The following is a 17,362-nucleotide window of genomic DNA, read 5'->3' on the forward strand; positions in this document are numbered from 1 at the left end:
AATACAAGTGGTGGTTCAACACAGCTAATCAGCTGATATCCACTTTCCAGGGCAGCCGAACAGTCACTTAGGGTTTAGGGTTCCCTTAGAGAGTTGAATAGAGCAACACACAGTCGGAGGAGGGAAAACAAAATAGCCGAACAGTCCCTACTCAAATTTTTTGGACATTAACAGTCCATCGAAAGTGCAAGAAGAGAACCATAAACAGAGAAACTTCAGTTCAATACCCAGGTCACCTGAACTGCGAATAGGCAGTACACTCATGGACCTAATCTTCTCTGCAGGCCAGAACCCTTCTTCGAACATCTGGGATGGTTTTCTACAATCTTCTTAGTCGAGCAACCCCAGAAAACATGAAGCAGAACCTTGTTCTACGCTAGGAAGTTGAACAGTCAGCTTTCTTGTAGCAGAACCCTACTCGGCAGTGAAGACAAATCGCAGCATTAGAGAATGCTTCCTCTTCCTTGTCTTCGAGCATCAGGACTATAGCTTCTACGCAGCAGTGAAGAGAGAACTCAGTTGGTTGTTTTCCAGGCCTAGTCGGTCCTACTCTGATACCATATTGAGCAGAAGAAGAAGAAGAAAGGAAGGAAGAAGAAGAAGAAGAAGAAGAGAGAAGAGGCTGCAGACTTAAGGCCTCAAAAGAATTGCTTCATGCGAGTGAAGCATTTGTATTTATACTATACTGGCCGTACAACACAAGAGGACTACAAAATTACAAAAATACCCTTGTAGGCACTAAACCTGCGTACAGTACATATAATACACCTGTCAACAAAGTCAAACCATCCTTCTTGTTGTTGCCCTACTTTACTAGTTGATGAAGCTCTACAAATCCCTTTATCAGTGGTTTAGAGACCAACAACTTAGATGTCATGAAGATTGGAAGCACAAGATCCTTCTCAAGAACTTGAATGTCACTCCTTGATATAGGTATGGTGCTTTATGTAGCCATTACCTCAAAAGGCAGTTGCCCTTCCCTTCTCCTTGATTTTGGTGTGTTGGCAAAGTAATAGATGCATGCTAGTTTTTTAAAGACCTCTTGTCACTGCTTAAAGATGAATTTTCTTCTTTGTGCATTGCCTTACTTTTCCTTCCAAACCTTCATTGTGGAAGACCTCGGTATAGAAACCAGAAGAGCTTCTAATATGACCTTGTCAACGTAGAACTTTGTATTTGCAAAATGTACTTCAACTTTATTAAAAGGCTCTAGCTCGGCAACCACTTTCCTCTGTGTTTCATTATGATAATATTTGAAGCATTGATGCCATGTTGAAGAAACCACCCTATCTCCTGCAACCAAGGACGTCCCAAAAGCAATTGGTAGGATGTCTTGGCATCGATAACATGTAGAATGGTTGAAGATGTCAATCCCCTATTTCCATTTCAAAGTGCACTATGCCAACTACATGTTGTCCTTTTTTGTCAACTTACACTTTAACAACTCCTCCTTGTCAATCCCAAGTTGTTTCATTGTGGAGACTAGCATGATGTTGACAGAAGATCCGTAATCAATGAGGATGCATAACATGTTCACGAACGTATCCAGCGACATACAAGGGTTTGTTGTGTGGACGTGACCCAAGTTATAGATCCTCATCTGTGAACGTAGTCATCCTTTTTTGGTACTTTTCTTTTAGTACTTATTGGAGAGAATAAGGGTCCTCAGCATGTTCACGAACGTATCCAGCAACATACAAGGGTTTGTTGTGTGGACGTGACCCAAGTTGTAGATCCTCATCTGTGAACGTAGTTGTCCTTTTTTGGTACTTTTCTTTTGGTACTTATTGGAGAGAATAAGGGTCCTTGGCATCGCAAGGCGAACCTGCAACATACAAGGGTTTGTTGTGTGGACGTAACCCAAGTTGTAGATCCTCGTCTATGAACGTAGTTGTCCTTTTTTGGCACTTTTCTTTTAGTACTTGTTGGAGAGAATAAGGGTCCTCGGCATCGCAAGGCGAACCTTCTATGGTAGTTGAAGTGCTTGGGTGAAGCTTAAGTGGGATGGCACTTCCTTCAACTGCTCTATTACTTCTTCATCATACATGGGGTACTCTTGAAGAAGCCTTGTCATGTCCTCGTCCTCGTTGGATGAAGCTTCTTCTATTGATGGTGATGTCTCATCTCCGTCACCTATCACCATGTATGCTACCATGGTGATGTGACTGATGTCACCTTAGGTACCACCAGCTAGTGAGGAGGAAATGCTTCAACAGCCTCATCTAACTCCAATAACCCTTTGCGAGTTCATGCCCAGAGAACTTTCTTTTTCTTGGAGGCGTTGTGTATTTGTTGCCTATTAGTCTGCTTTGGTCAGGTTGACGCGGGACGACGGGATGAGGAGACTTGCTCTTACACCAGGAGATGACGGCCCATCCGACCTCATCTTGAGGAGATGTTTTAGAGTCACTAAAGTAGATGGAGATAGTCTTGTCCCCAATTGAAATGATTCCTTTAGGTTGGTATCGTACCTTCTCCTTCGGCTTCTTGCTAGTGAAGGTGAACCACCCATCTTTTATCTCATCTATTGAAACAGACAATCTTACTAGTAGTCTAAGTCATCAGTCATTAGCTCATATAGAGTTGGGGTGTTGGGATTTCCAAAATGTCAAGAGATAGGCAAAAACCGTGGCCACCTCTTAATCAACAATGAATTGGATAGGAATTGCCCCCTCTGGGAGGAACATTACAGGAAAAGGCATCGTTGAGGGTCCAACTACCTTGCCCCCAGTCTCCAAAATTTGAGGAGAAGCCACCGAGTTGTGTTGTGGTGTTGACTTCCCTTTTACATGTGCAAAGTTCCTTGAAGTTGGGATGCTTACTATAGCTTGAACAAAGGATGAACACGTGAAGGGTTACAATACCATTGGGTCAAGAGACCCAAAAGTCACCATGGTGATGTTATTAGCAGCAAAATTGTCACCAAGATCTAACTCAACCTTTCCTTGTTCTTCAAGACGAAGTATTTTGTTCTTTAAGACAACACTTTTCAGTTGGATGACTTATCATCCGATGGTACTGGCAACACTTTTCAATCAACTTTGCTTGGAGTAGTTGGTTGAGCATTTCTAGAATGTCAGAGTCAGGAAATGAATACATCTCTTCTAGTTCCTTTAGAGTACGCATAGACTTCTCTTGGCCTTGTTTTGCAAAAGATTTAACTTTAATCTTCGTCTTCTTCTTCTTGTCAGAGATCTTAACTGGTGCAATGGTAGTATTCATGACTAACTTTCCTTTGGAGGAGGAGGTCTTAGGGTCGTTCTTGACTTCTTACCTTCTTCTCAAAAGGATCATTTAGTTAGGGATTCCCACGCTTAGCAATCTAGATCTCCAAGTCATGAGCTCGAGTAGCTAATTCTTCAAAGGTGGAGGCATGTTCCATTTGAGGTTGTAGAGTAGCCTAGTGCATCCCTTGGACGCGTGTGTCTATCTGCAGATGATTAACTAATTTGTTCCTTGCACTGAAAGGCAAGGTTTCTGCATCGCTTGATATAGTTGATGACGAACTCATCCTTTCTTTGCCTTATAGTGGACAGTTCTAGAAGTCCAACCGTTTAACGTGTATAGTATAAGCAAGTGAGGAGGTCGGTGTACCAATCAAACGTTGTAGACTTAAGGGAGTGAACAAATTGCTTCACCATTTGGTCACCGTAGGTTCCTGCATTGTTGCAAGTCTCAAAGAAGTGGGTTATGTGCTATTTCGGATTGCCCTTCCCATAGAATTATTGAAACTTAGGCGGTTGGTAGCCGATAGGCATGCGCACTTCATCAATGTAACATGTGTATGGTTTGGCATACACTAGAGAGGTTTGTGGGAGTCCTCCATATTGAGCCCTTATGGTGTCAAAAATCATATATTGGAGTTGTTGCACCATTAGAGAAGCAATAGAGACTTGGGTAGTGTCTTACATCATGTTCTGCACAGTGACATGATTATGCTCCTCTTGTTCTTGCTTTTGCTGCTCTTGGAGGTTGGAAGTCGTTGAAGGAGTGAATCCTGGAGGGTGAGAAGGTCCTTAATTGGACTCTTCTTGGCGGTTTTATATCTCCAATTTGTTAATCAAGAAAGCAATCTAGAAGTCTTTCTCGGCATTGGAGCTTTTGAGGTTGTCAATGGCTTTGGCCATCTTCTAGAGTCACTCTTTCGTCGTCATGACTTCTGTTATCATCACCGATACAATGCCACTGGAAGCAAAGTAGGAGTTGTATGATGGAGTTCTTTCTCGGCATTAAGTCCTCGACTCAATGCTAGATTGGTCATCTCGAAGAAAGTGCTTCTTTCCCTTCAAAACAAAGTGCAAAGGGTTAAAGAAGCAAAGTAGTCACCTTGGTAATTTTCCGTGTTGGAAACTTCACTGGAGTCGTTAGTTGCATTTTGTTGGATATCATCATGGCACATGTGACAATACATTTGTACGAAGAACCGAAAAAGCCCGAGGACTTGTTAAAGGAAGTTGTAGCCTTCTTGGTAGCCATTAGATGATTGTTGTAGTTGTTGACTTGAAAGATGAGAGGAAGAGTGCGTCCCACCGAGCATGCCAGAAACTTGTCGACACAAATTTTGTGTATTTGATTAACACAAAATATGGAGTGATGAACACACAATTTACCTATAATTTATGAGGTCTTTGCATGGAGTTTTATGCCGGTTTAATTAAATTTTGCCCTATTTTAGCTTGATTGCAAGAAAGATTTCAGGGGTTCCAACCATAAGAGCATTCGGCCCAAGTAGTGCAAGCTAACTCTTTGGGAAAACCCAAGGAAAGAAACCTAGCAAGTAGGAATTTTCGGCTCAGAAAAAGGGAGGCTCATTTTCAGCCCAAAGAACAGCCTAGAATGCAGCCAACATGTACTCAAAAGCAAGCTAAATTCCAGCCCAAATAACAGCCCAAAGGGAGCTAGGGGCGGCAACTCCTAAAAGTTTCTTGAAGAGGAGGGAGCACTCTAGAAGGTTCAAGAGGGGTGTAATACACCCAATTCTAGAGGCTTCAAGAAGAGGCAAGAGCTTCCTTGAAAGCCTATATAAGGAGGCCTCTAGAAGGGGGGAGAGTGTTCATTTGCCCAAGTTCAAGGCTCTCCATTCCTTTGGGGTTTGAATTCCTTGAAGAGAAGAAGAGAGAAGGAGCTAGGCGCAAGGAAGAAGAAGGGTTGAAGAGATTCAAGCAAGGAAGAAGAGAAGGTGAGTTCGAATTGGGGGAAAATTTGATTGAGAGATCATTTGTTCTATTTTTACTTAGTCTTTATTTTCTTGAGTTCGAATTTAGCTTCTATCTATGTAACTTTCTCTTCCTCTCTTTCATTCTTTCTTGTTGTAATCAATGCTGTAAAATTTCAGATTGAGTAATCAAATTTCCTTATCATTCGAGTAGATTATATCTCTTCTTGTTGTTTCTTGAATAGAGTGTGAATTCTAGATCAGATTGGTTGAGAAAGAACTCAGATCTTCAATTTTCAGGTTGGCCGATTTGATCTAATGCTTGGAATTTCTAGAGTGCTTGAGAGAGACTCTAAGAATTCAGATCTACTATTCAAGAACTGAATTGCATGCAAGGTTAGAAATAACTTGCACAATTCAGTTGGTAATCACAATTCAGATTTGAATTGATGCCCTTGATGTGTGTTTGAATTAATGCATGCATGAATGATTAGATCCTTGATAGAGATATAAGGATCATCATTCATGCATAGGATGAACATGCTCTTGAAAAAGGTTGTTCACGACCTTGGGGTTTCACCAAGCCAAGGCTAAACCATGGCCTATTCGAATGAGTTAAGTAGTTTGTTTGTTGAATCATGAAATTGGATTTGCTTGCTTACTCTTTTAACTTGAATAGAAGGTATTTGAGCCAATGCTTTTTAGTTAGATTTTATCTTAGGATTCTAATTTTTGAAAAAAGTTATGATGTTTTGTTAATCAGATGAGAATTGGCCAATTTAGTATTAGTAGTTATTTCCTAAATCCTCGTGAGAACGATACTCTATTCACCTCTTTACTACTTGAACGGCTAGTGCACTTGCTAGTGTCACAAAGAGCCACATCATGGAGACAAATTACAAAAATAAATTTGTAATAAAAAAATACAAGGGATTTGAACTCTCTTTGATTTCTACTCGATGACGTAGGCAAAATGGTCGAATTCGATGAAGACGAGGACCGTTGGCGTGTTTCTCATACTTCTTGAATGTGTTGAAGTAGATTTCCTGGAATTTGGTGCTTCTGAAGAGTTGATGTAGATTTCTTCACTCCAGGCTTCACGCTTGATCGACTGTGAATGATGCTTCTTTAACAAGAGCCCTTTTGTAGTGACTTAATCTTCTTTGGAGAGCTTGAAGTAGTTGGAGTTTGTAAGAGCTTGTGGTTTCTTGAAATCCTCAAGTGTTGGTGTGTGAGAACTTCTTGCAATGTGATTGTAGCCTAGCCTTCCTCCTAGGTCTACTCGATGACGTAGGCAAAATGGTCGAATTCGATGAAGACGAGGACCGTTGGCGTGTTTCTCATACTTCTTGAATGTGTTGAAGTAGATTTCCTGGAATTTGGTGCTTCTGAAGAGTTGATGTAGATTTCTTCACTCCAGGCTTCGCGCTTGATCGACTGTGAATGATGCTTCTTTAACAAGAGCCCTTTTGTAGTGACTTAATCTTCTTTGGAGAGCTTGAAGTAGTTGGAGTTTGTAAGAGCTTGTGGTTTCTTGAAATCCTCAAGTGTTGGTGTGTGAGAACTTCTTGCAATGTGATTGTAGCCTAGCCTTCCTCCTAGGCAAGGCTATTTATAGCCTAGGATTAACTCCCTCCCATACATGCACTATTATTAGGAGTTGGTGGTTTTGCCAATGGGACCACCCTATTACAATAGGACATGGGCCAAATTGGACTAGATACACATGGATGTTTGGACCATGAGTCATATTTATGTAAACTTAGGCCTTTGACCCATAGAGGCCCATATTAAACTGTTCGCCCAAGTTGATCCAATAGGTGGGTTGGGCACACGCGGAAGATTCAAATTTCAAATGGAGCGAAAAAATTTAAAATTTGAACTTGCCTTCAAAAATTGAAGTCGTGCGTCCTATGGACCGTCAAATTGGACACATCTTAGTCGTTGGATGCTCAAGTCGATTTCAGCTTGGCAAGGTCAATTCGACAAGGTGTGGTCAATCGCTTTCCTCAGTTGTGCCCATGAATCCTTCCCCCCATCCTAAGTTATGTCCTCAAGTCAGACGGAGAGAGAGTCCTACCAATCCGCCCGAGCTGAGGTGGGTATAGCTCACGAGTGATGGGGGTCCCAAACAAGGGCCTCAACCTCCCAACGTGAACCAAAGATGAGGTCTCAGCTCGGGCCTACCTTTGGTTGCATCCAACCTGACGAGGACCAACCTTGGAGTCATGGTCGGGCTGAGGTCTGTGTCATTGATGAGGTGCCCAATAAGCCCTATTGTTACTAATTAAGTTCCCTATCACCCTTTCATTTGTGAGGTACTTGGGCACTACAGATTCTCTTTAGGTCAGCTCCACTCGAACTCTATTAGGACAATCATACAGACCATCTCGCTTTGTCACCACTCCCCTTGGACATAGATATTTTCTCAGGACTTTGTCTGATAAAGAGGGTGGTGCCCAATGAGCCCTACTATTACTATTTAAGTTACCAACCTAGCTGTAAGCTACTAGGTGCTTCTAGGGATGAGAATTCAGTTTTTTCGGTTTTATTTCGAACCGAAAAAACCAATTTAACAAGATGGTAAACCAAACTGAAACTAAAATATATGAAAACCGATCAAACCGAATCGATTTTTTTTTTTTTTGTTATTTTGGATATTCGGTTAAAACCGAAATTATTTAACCTAACTACCTGCGACTCATTTCACCAATACTTGATATTTTGGATATTTCAGTTAAAACATACTTGAATTTCTTTCCAACCAAACAACTCACAGAACTACCAAAAGGATTGCAGACTAAAAGAATCTCCATTTCCTACCCATACAACCATACCGCCATACCAACTGATGAGGGCAGATTTGGCCCTCTAGTGAAATTGCGACACATGGCACCTCGTGACAACTAGGTGACACCCAGGCAACAACTTACCAAGTTGGTGTCCCGCCGGGGCACCGGCCTGGTGCGGCCTGCGCGCTGCCTACACGCGGCCTGCACACTGCCTGGCGCGGCCTGCGCGACCTGGCCGACCTGGATCAGCCCGGCACATGATCCGACCTGGCCGACCTGGCAACCCATAAGACGCCCACCGATGAACCATAATGGCTTGCATACTCCGCGAGATCGGTAGCTCACCAAAGAGCTCGCCAAAGAGCTCACCACCAAGGAGCCAGGCAGCTCGGCATAGCTCCCCCGGGCAGCTCGCCACTTGTAGGGTTGCTCGGTACAGAAGAGTAGTTTGGCGTATCGCAAGAAGATCTCCTGCCTGACAACCTGGCCCAGACACCGACCCGCCGACTGACATAGGCGCTGACCTGGATCAGCCCGGCACATGATCCGACTTGGCCGACCTGGCAACCCATAAGACGCCCACCGATGAACCATAATGGCTTGCATACTCCGCGAGATCGGTAGCTCACCAAAGAGCTCGCCACCAAGGAGCCAGGCAGCTCGGCATAGCTCCCCCGGGCAGCTCGCCACTTGTAGGGTTGCTCGGTACAGAAGAGTAGTTTGGCGTATCGCAAGAAGATCTCCTGCCTGACAACCTGGCCCAGACACCGATCCGCCGACTGACATAGGCGCCGACCTGACAACCTAGCCCAGACACCGACCCGCTGACTGACACAGGCGCCGACCTGAAACCCTGGCCCAGGCGCCGACCTGGCCGCCTGACACAAGCGCCAGCCTGACAACCTCGAGGAGTTCACCACCGTATCCCGGTTCTGACGGGATGTGATGAGTCTTACCGTTTGAAGGCTTTTCACCCACCTAACCTGCGAGGACACCACTAGGACTCCGACCCCCAAAACCGGAGGGAGGATAAAAAAGAATGGTAATCCCTACTCTCTAGCTCTCTCATTTCTCTCTAAGCTCTCTATAATCAAAATGCTAACTTAGGCATCGGAGAGTCCCCGCCGGGTAAACACCCCCGGGTCCTTCAGTTCTCGCAGATCACCTCATGCAGAGGGCAGTCGGGTTGCGCTGCACCAGGGAGCTCCACCATCCTCTGAGTTGCAGGCCGCCTAGGAATAGGTCAAATGACGAGTCCACCAGGCAGTTCTCCACTAGGGAGTTCGCCACCAAGTAGCTCTCCACCAGGGAGCTCGCCATCGTTCTCCACCAGGGAGTTCGCCACCAAGCAGCTCGCCACCAGGGAGCTCGCCACCAGGCAGTTCTCCACTAGGGAGTTCGCCATCAGGAAGTTCGCCACCAGAGAGCTCGCCACTAGGCAGCGCCACCAAGCAGTTCGCCACCAGGGATCTCCATCATCCTCTGAGTCACAGGTCACCTGGGAGCAGGTCAAAGGACGAGGTACTTAGCCAAAAAAAATTGATACATCACAAAAATTGGTACGTGACTAGAAACGGTTACATCAATTGGCATCGTCTGTGGGAACACGCTACAAAAAGCTTTCTCATCCTACAAAAGCTAAGTTCTCATCTTACAAAAGCTAAGTCCTCTTCTCCCAGAAAGTTAAGTCCTCTCGCTTTATAGTTTACATTTTTTATGAACTCAAAGACTATGCAGGGAGCTAACAGACTAAGTAACTTTACTTTCAATTCGGATAAAGCCTCATCAGTCCTCTCCGCAGGGTCCCCCCTACAAAGATGAGCTCTTTGTGGCTTCTGCGGGAGTTGGCGGCCAACAGACTACATGGGCGCTCTTACTGGTCGAGCCTTCTAAGGCTCCCATGGCGACCTAAAGTTAATCGTGCTGCCCCCGAAGGTCGAGCTCCTAGTAGCTTCTTGTAGGAGTGGGTGACCGGCATTACGAAGCTGATGCAGCGCAATCATAGCTCTAAGGCACCCACCTGGTTAGCTCGGCACCTTGCAGGTAGCTCGACGCCTGGTTAGCCCGGCACCTCATTGGTAGCTTGGCACCTTAGGTCACTCGGCACCTACTGGTCGAGCCTTCTAAGGCTCCCGTGGCGACCTAAAGTTAATCGTGCTGCCCCTGAAGGTCGAGCTCCTAGTAGCTTCTTATAGGAGTGGGTGACCGGCATTACGAAGCTGATGCAGCACAATCATAGCTCTAAGGCACCCACCTGGTCAGCTCGGCACCTTGCAAGTAGCTTGATGCCTGGTCAGCCCAGCACCTAACTGGTAGCTTGGCACCTCAGGTCACTCGGCACCTGGTCGTCTCGGCACCTCACAGGCAAAGCCTACGGACCACATTACTACTTAAGACCCAGTCGCCTCTTCGGCATGGGCAAAGTCAAGAAGAGTGGACTACGAGTCGCTCCCAAAGCCTACGGGCCACATTACTACTTAAGACCCAGTCGCCTCTTCAGCATGGGCAAAGTCAAGAAGAGTGGACTACGAGTCGCTCCCAAAGCCTACGGGCCACATTACTGCTTAAGACCCAGTCGCCTCTTCGGCATGGGCAAAGTCAAGAAGAGTGGACTATGAGTCGCTCCCAAAGCCTACGGGCCACATTACTACTTAAGACCCAATTGCCTCTTCGGCATGGGCAAAGTTAAGAAGAGTGGACTACGAGTCGCTCCCAAAGCCTACGGGCCACATTACTGCTAAAGACCCAGTCGCCTCTTCAGCATGAGCAAAATCAGCAAAAGTGAACTATAAGTTGCCCCCAGAGCCTAAGGACTACACTACTAAACTGGCGGAGACCTCATCACCTTACAGGCAGCTCGCCACATACAGGCAACTCTCAAAGCCTAAGGAATTGGATCAGCACTTACTAGCTCATCGACTTACGAGCCAAAAGAAGGAATCTACTCCCTTCGCTGAGTTACTCTCAGCTCGGGAGTGGGGGGCAAATGATGAGGGTAGATTTGGCCCTCCAGTGAAATTGTGACACATGGCACCTCGTGACAACTAGGCGACACCCAGGCAATAACTTACCAAGGTGTCCCATCGGGGCACCGGCCTGGCGCGGCCTGCGCGCTGCGTGCACGCGGCCTACGCACTGCCTGGCGTTGCCTAGGGCGGCCTGCGCAACCTAGCCAACCTGGATCAGCCCGACACATGATCCGACCTGGCCGACATGGCAACCCATAAGACGCCCATCGATGAACCATAACGGCATGCATACCCCATGAGCTCGGTAGCTCACCAAAGAGCTCGCCAAGGAGCTAGGCAGCTCCCCAAGGAGCTCGCCACCAAGGAGCCAGGCAACTCGGCAAAGCTCGCCACAAGCAGCTCGGCATAGCTCCCCCGGGCAGCTCGCCACTTGTACGGTAGCTCGGTACAGAAGAGTAGTTTGGCATATCGTAGGAAGATCTCCTGCCTGACAACCTGGCCCAAACACCGACCTGCCGACTGACACAAGCGCCGACCTGACAACCTGGCCCAGACACCGACCCACCGACTGACATAGGCGCCGACCTGACAACCTGGCCCAGGCGCTGACCTGGCCTCCTAACACAAGCGCCAGCCTAACAACCTCGAGGAACCCTAGTTTTGACGGGATGTGACGAGTCTTACCATTTGAAGGCTTTTCACCCACCTAACCCGCGAGGACACCACTATATAAGGACTCCGACCCCCAAAGCCGGAGGGAGGATAAAAAAGGATTGCTCTCTAGCTCTCTCATTTCTCTGTAAGCTCTCTGTAATCAGAATGCTAACTTAGGCATCGGAGAGTCCCCGCTGGGTAAACACCCCAGGGTCCTCTGATTCAGTTCTCGCAAGTTCCTCAGCTCCCGCCGCCTACAAAGGAGAGGAGATCACCTCATGCAGAGGGCAATCGGGTTGCACTGCACCATCCTCTGAGTTGCAAGCTGCCTAGGAGTAGGTCAAATGACGAGTCCACCAGGCAATTCTCCACCAGGGAGTTCGCCACCAAGTAGCTCTCCACCAGGGAGCTCGCCACCAGGCAGTTCTCCACCAGGGAGTTCGCCACCAGGGAGCTCGCCACCAAGAAGTCCACCAGGGAGTTCGCCACCAAAGAGTTCGCCACTAGGGAGCTTGCCATCAGGCAGTTCTCCACCAGGGAGTTCGCCATCAGGGAGTTCGCCACTAGGGAGCTCGCCACCAGGCAGTTCGCCACCAAGCAGTTCGCCACCAAGTAGCTCATCACCAAGCAGTTCGCCACCAGGGTGCTCCATCATCCTCTGAGTCACAGGTCACCTGGGAACAGATCAAAGGACGAGGTACTCAGCCATAAAAAATTGATACATCACAAAAATTGGTACATGACCAGAAACGGTTACATCACCAACAAACTTAACATGTGTACCGGTTACTCAATAAGTCAATATATTTATGGTTGTAACTGGAGGTGAACGCTTGAACTTGAAGGCCCTGAACGAATGATAAGTCTTGACTCTTGAAGTCTTCGAGTTTTTTGGACTAAAAGTATTAAGTCTTGGTTCTCTAACTCTTTATCTCTCTTAAACTGAAACTTAGTCTTACTCAAAAATCAGAATAGAAAGAGGAAGATGCAAGATGGTTTTATAGAATAAAAGGAGCCAGGACAAGGAGGACTGGAGGAAGATGCAAGGCGCACTCACGTCTCAGGGTCTCAGAGACTCGGCCTCTCAGGTCTCACACAGAGGCAGAGTAGACTCAGGTGGCAGCCTCACCCAGCAACAATAGGCCAGCCTATTCGTATTCCAAATTTCCAATAGCCAATACAATCTATAGAGATTAAAGACTAGAGAGACCGATTGAGGAAGATGCCTACCAATAGATGCAAGATGTTGTATTTCATATAGCAAATACAATATGAAATACGAACCACAATTGTTTTGTACTCCCAAGTCCCATCTAATGAAAATGAAGTAATGATCCAATACGCACAATATATTAATATAAAATTATAACTTATAATATATAATATTAAAAATATAGTTATAAAATTAAGTCGGTTTTTTTTGGTTAACCGATTTATCAACAATGATAAACGAAACCAAACCCTGAAGTATAAAATAACCAAATAACAAAACCAAACCTGAAGTATAAAATAACCAAATAACAAAACCAAACCTGACCATAAAACCGATTAAACCAAAACTAAAATTTAGGTTCAGTTTTTTGGCTTCAGCCGAATTATGCTCACCCCTAGTGGCTTCCCAACCAAGGTGGAGCACTAGAAGACGAGATACTTTTTCATGTCTCAGGAGAATATGGACACCGCTTGGAAAGCTAAGTTGAAAAGGGTTCCTGAGAACAAGTTTGACGAGGCACTGTGCAACGAGTTCCTAGCCGAGCCGATGCTCATCCGAATTGGTCTCAACCGATGCTCATAGTAGGTTGGCCTAATTGCCCCTTGGTTACTTCACTTCATTGCCTTGACTTAATTCATTGCATTTTTGTTGTAGATATGTCTTCGAGTACTTCGTTCTATTTGTTACTAAAAGGCCTTCCAAGAAAAAGAGAAGGGTCGGTGACAGCTCATTCGTCAACGATGGAACAAGGATCGACCGAAGGGGAAGTTAGCTAGACGGAAGTAGAGACCTTATGTGCATCGATCCGTCCCATATCATCCTGATACGCCCATTGTCCATCCAAAAGCCTCTGGATAACCGAGCCTTAAGACCTTGCAAGAGGATGATCCACCACAGTGAAGTTTTGTTGGATACCCTTCTCGGCGTACCAGTTCTAGAAACTTTCTAGGTAGTAGGCCAGCCGTTCTCTTGAGACAAGAAGTATCTCATCTTCCGGTGCCTTGGTCGGGAAGCCACCCAAGAGTTTATAGCCAGGTCGATAACTCAAATAGTAAACAGCTTGGGTACCTCTTTATCTATCAAAATCCTAAGAAAATATCTACGTCCAAAGGGAAGCTGAGGTGGTGACAAAATAGATGTAGTAGTGCCTAAGTACCTCGTAGATGAAAGGGTGAAGGGGAAAGATAAGGCCGACAATTAGAGCCTCCTCAACCTCGGCTCGACCATGACTCCAAGGATACTGGTCCTCACTAGGTTGGATGCAATAAAAGGTATTCAGAATCTGGAAAATCAAGACCTCGTCTTCAGTTCACGTTGGGAGGTCAAGGTATCGGACTCCCCCCCCGTCTCTCTGACTCACTTGAAGACATAACTTAGGAGGGGAAGGACTACTCACCAACACAATTGACTAAGGAAAGCGACCAACATCGCCAAGCCGAACTGACCTTGCCAAGTTAAAATCGACCTCGCCACAAATCTTTGCTCCCTTCGAACTCTCTCTACTTCTCTACAAAAGGGTCAAGAACAATGCAAATGGGACCTTTTGGGGCCCCCTATCAAGGGACTCGAGCAACCAACGGCTGAGATGCGTCCAATCCAATGGTCCATAGGGACGTGCCGTTTCCAAGGGTAAGTTCAAATTTTAAATTTGCACACTCGATTTGAAATTTGAATTTGTCATGCACGCTTAGCCCGCCGTCGAGCCAATCACTTCGAGCCAAAGACATAAGCAAGCTACTCCCGCCGTCGAACCGACCTCAACCCGGGAGTGGGGGTAATTGATTTGGCCCTCTAATCACAATACACGGCATTCCAGAACTGATGCATGACACCTCAGCGCCACATAGGCAACGACTTCAAATTCCCCGACAAGGTCAGGTTGACAATCTCAAGGGTACCTCTCACAACCGCCCTGACTGAGGCCCAGTTAGTGACCTACATGACGTGGTGGCCGACCTCCTATCAATTGTGCATCCTCCAGGATCATGTCGCCTCATCAACGGAGCTGACTCTAGAGGTAAATCAAGTCATGCCATCTGTAGCCCGGCACAGCCTGACTCGAATTTGGATCAACCCGGCATGGCACGACAGCACACATGTCGTGCCCGACACGATGGTCCGAGTCGCTGAGGTTCGCGAAGTCCACAGGCCAGCACGGCCAATAAGCCCACTAGCGGACTATGCTCGGCCCGCCCGAGTACTAGCCGTAAGGGGTGGGGGAGAAAAAATAACACAAATGTCCCCCAACAGCTATATAACAACTAAGGGGGCATTTTGGGTAAAGTGATAAATAACTTTATAATGACAAAAAAAACCCTTCAAACAACTAAAAAACAACTAGTTTTATTTTGGGCAATTGAATTATTTTCAATTCCTAGTTCTCATCACACCAATTCAACAATTATCTTATTTTTTTCTCTAGTTCTCATACTCTCTCTCAAGTTTCAATCTCTCAAATTCTCAATCTTTCATACATTCTCTGACTCTGGTTGACTGATTCTCCAATTCTCAACTTTATTGAAGTTTCAACAAGAAGAAGGCTTGCTCAACCAGCTCAAGTATCTCAAGTAAGCAATTTGGGAGGCTTAGACTCTTGGAGTTGAAAAGCTTCAACCATTGAAATCAAGTTAAGATTCCAAACCGACAATCTGGGTAAGTCCAATTAAATTAATTTAATTTTTTTAGAATTTAAAAAATGGTCGGCTCCTCTCGAAACCAATTCCCCAATTGTTCAATATCAACAATATTCAGTCACATCATGGTAGTGTTAGCACCGATCTAGATGCTATTGATATTGATGAAATTTCCACCAAAATAGAGGGCCTCTAAGTTGATTAGCCCAGTTTGGAAAATATTTAAAGTAGATGAGGTAAAGGGGAAGGAAAAAGAGTTCTTTGCCAAAAATGTAAGAAAGACTTTAGCTATTGTAGCAAGGGTGGCACTGGCCATTAGCTTACCCATGAGCTAAGCTATGAAGACAATACAAACACAAATTGGGCGGGGGGTCTGGCGGTACATTTAAATATTCCCAAGAAAAAATGAGGAAAAAATTAGCAAAATACATTATACATGCTGAACAACACTTTTGTTAACTGAAATTACCGTAATAAAACATTTTTAATTTCGAAAGTACTAACATATAAATTAAATTGTGTTTATATGAATAAAACATTTTTAAAGCATCTGATCTAATAGTATTCCTATAAACTTTTTTAAATTGTGGATTTACAAAATTACGTAACCATTTTTGTATCTTCAACTAACAAAAATGGTTGTTCAACATGTATAATGTATTTTGCTCATTTTTTATTAAAAATATTTAAATGTACCAAAACCCTCGCCCAATTTGTGTTTGTGTTGTTTCTCTCCCTTCTTCTTCTTCTTCTTTCTGGGTGATCTACCCAAATCACCAGTGCCACCCTTGTTACAATAGCTAAAGTCTTTCCTACATTTTTGGCAAACAGTTCTTTTTCCCTTCTCCTCAAACTCCTCTACTTTAATAAGGGTGGTTCCATCAATATCAATAGCATCCATATCGGTGCTAACACTATCATGATGCGACTGAATATCGCCAACATTGAACATGTTGGGGAATTGGTTTCGAGAGGAGTCGGCCATTGTTTAAATTCTAAAAAATAAAAATTAATTTATTGGACTTACCCAGATTGCCGGTTCAGAATCCCAACTTGATTTCAACAGTTGAATTCTTTCAACTCCAAGAGTCCAAGCCACCAAAACTGCTAACTTGAGATACTTTAGCTGGTTGAGCAAGCCTTCTTCTTGTTGAAACTTCGATAAAGTTAAGAATTAGAGAATCAATCAATTAGAGTTTAGAGAATATATCAGAGATTGAGAGATTGAAAATTGAGAGAGTATAAGAACTAGAAAAGAGATTAAGAGAATTGTTGAATTGGTGTGATGAGAATAGTGAAGGATAGAGCTATTTATAGGAATTAAAAATAATTCAATTGCCCAAAATACCCTAAAAACTAGTTGTATTTTAGTTGTTTGGAGGGGTATTTTGGTTATTGTAAAGTTATTTATCACTTTACCCAAAATGCTCCCCTAAATTAGTTGTTATATAGTTGTTGGGGGGCAATTGTGTCATTTCCCTCCCTATAACCAATATAAGTAAATACCCCCTTAAGAGAATTGTTGAATTGGTGTGATGAGAATGGTGAAGGAGAGCTACTTATAGGAATTGGAAATAATTCAATTGCCCAAAATACCCTAAAAACTAGTTGTATTTTAGTTGTTTGGAGGGGTATTTTGGTCATTGTAAAGTTATTTATCACTTTACCCAAAATGCTCCCCTAAATTAGTTGTTATATATAGTTGTTGGGGGGCAATTGTGTCATTTCCCTCCCTATAACCAATATATATAAATACCCCCCTATATAGTTGTTTATAGTTGTTAGGGGGTATTTCTATAAAAAACCCCCCAAAAAGCTAAAACTAGTCGTCGGGGGTCCCCAATGACTAGTTCTTGAGTGGGTCGAACGCGACCCGCTACGGGCCCGTGGCCCCATGGGCCATGCCAACATGTGTACTTTGAACCCCAGGCCCAGCACAGTCTGGA

At 44.8% G+C, this 17,362-nt stretch overlaps 1 long non-coding RNA gene across 3 annotated transcripts in view; it reads right to left on the reverse strand.

Annotated features, from left to right (window-relative positions):
• LOC104589465 (uncharacterized) overlaps positions 1-17,362 on the reverse strand; it is a 74,983-nt gene that overhangs the window by 38,383 nt on the left and 19,238 nt on the right. Inside the window, exon 4 of one of the 3 annotated variants that reach the window (XR_016084192.1) lies at positions 5,935-12,244. The exons of the other annotated variants lie outside the window; for them this stretch is intronic. This is a non-coding gene — a long non-coding RNA (uncharacterized LOC104589465). Of the gene's footprint in view, positions 1-5,934; positions 12,245-17,362 lie in introns of those variants that run through there. 3 annotated transcript variants of the gene reach the window in all.

The sequence above is a fragment of the Nelumbo nucifera genome, chromosome 3, assembly GCF_055504915.1.
Source record: "Nelumbo nucifera cultivar China Antique chromosome 3, China Antique-T2T, whole genome shotgun sequence".
NCBI classification, from domain to species: Eukaryota; Viridiplantae; Streptophyta; class Magnoliopsida; order Proteales; family Nelumbonaceae; genus Nelumbo; species Nelumbo nucifera.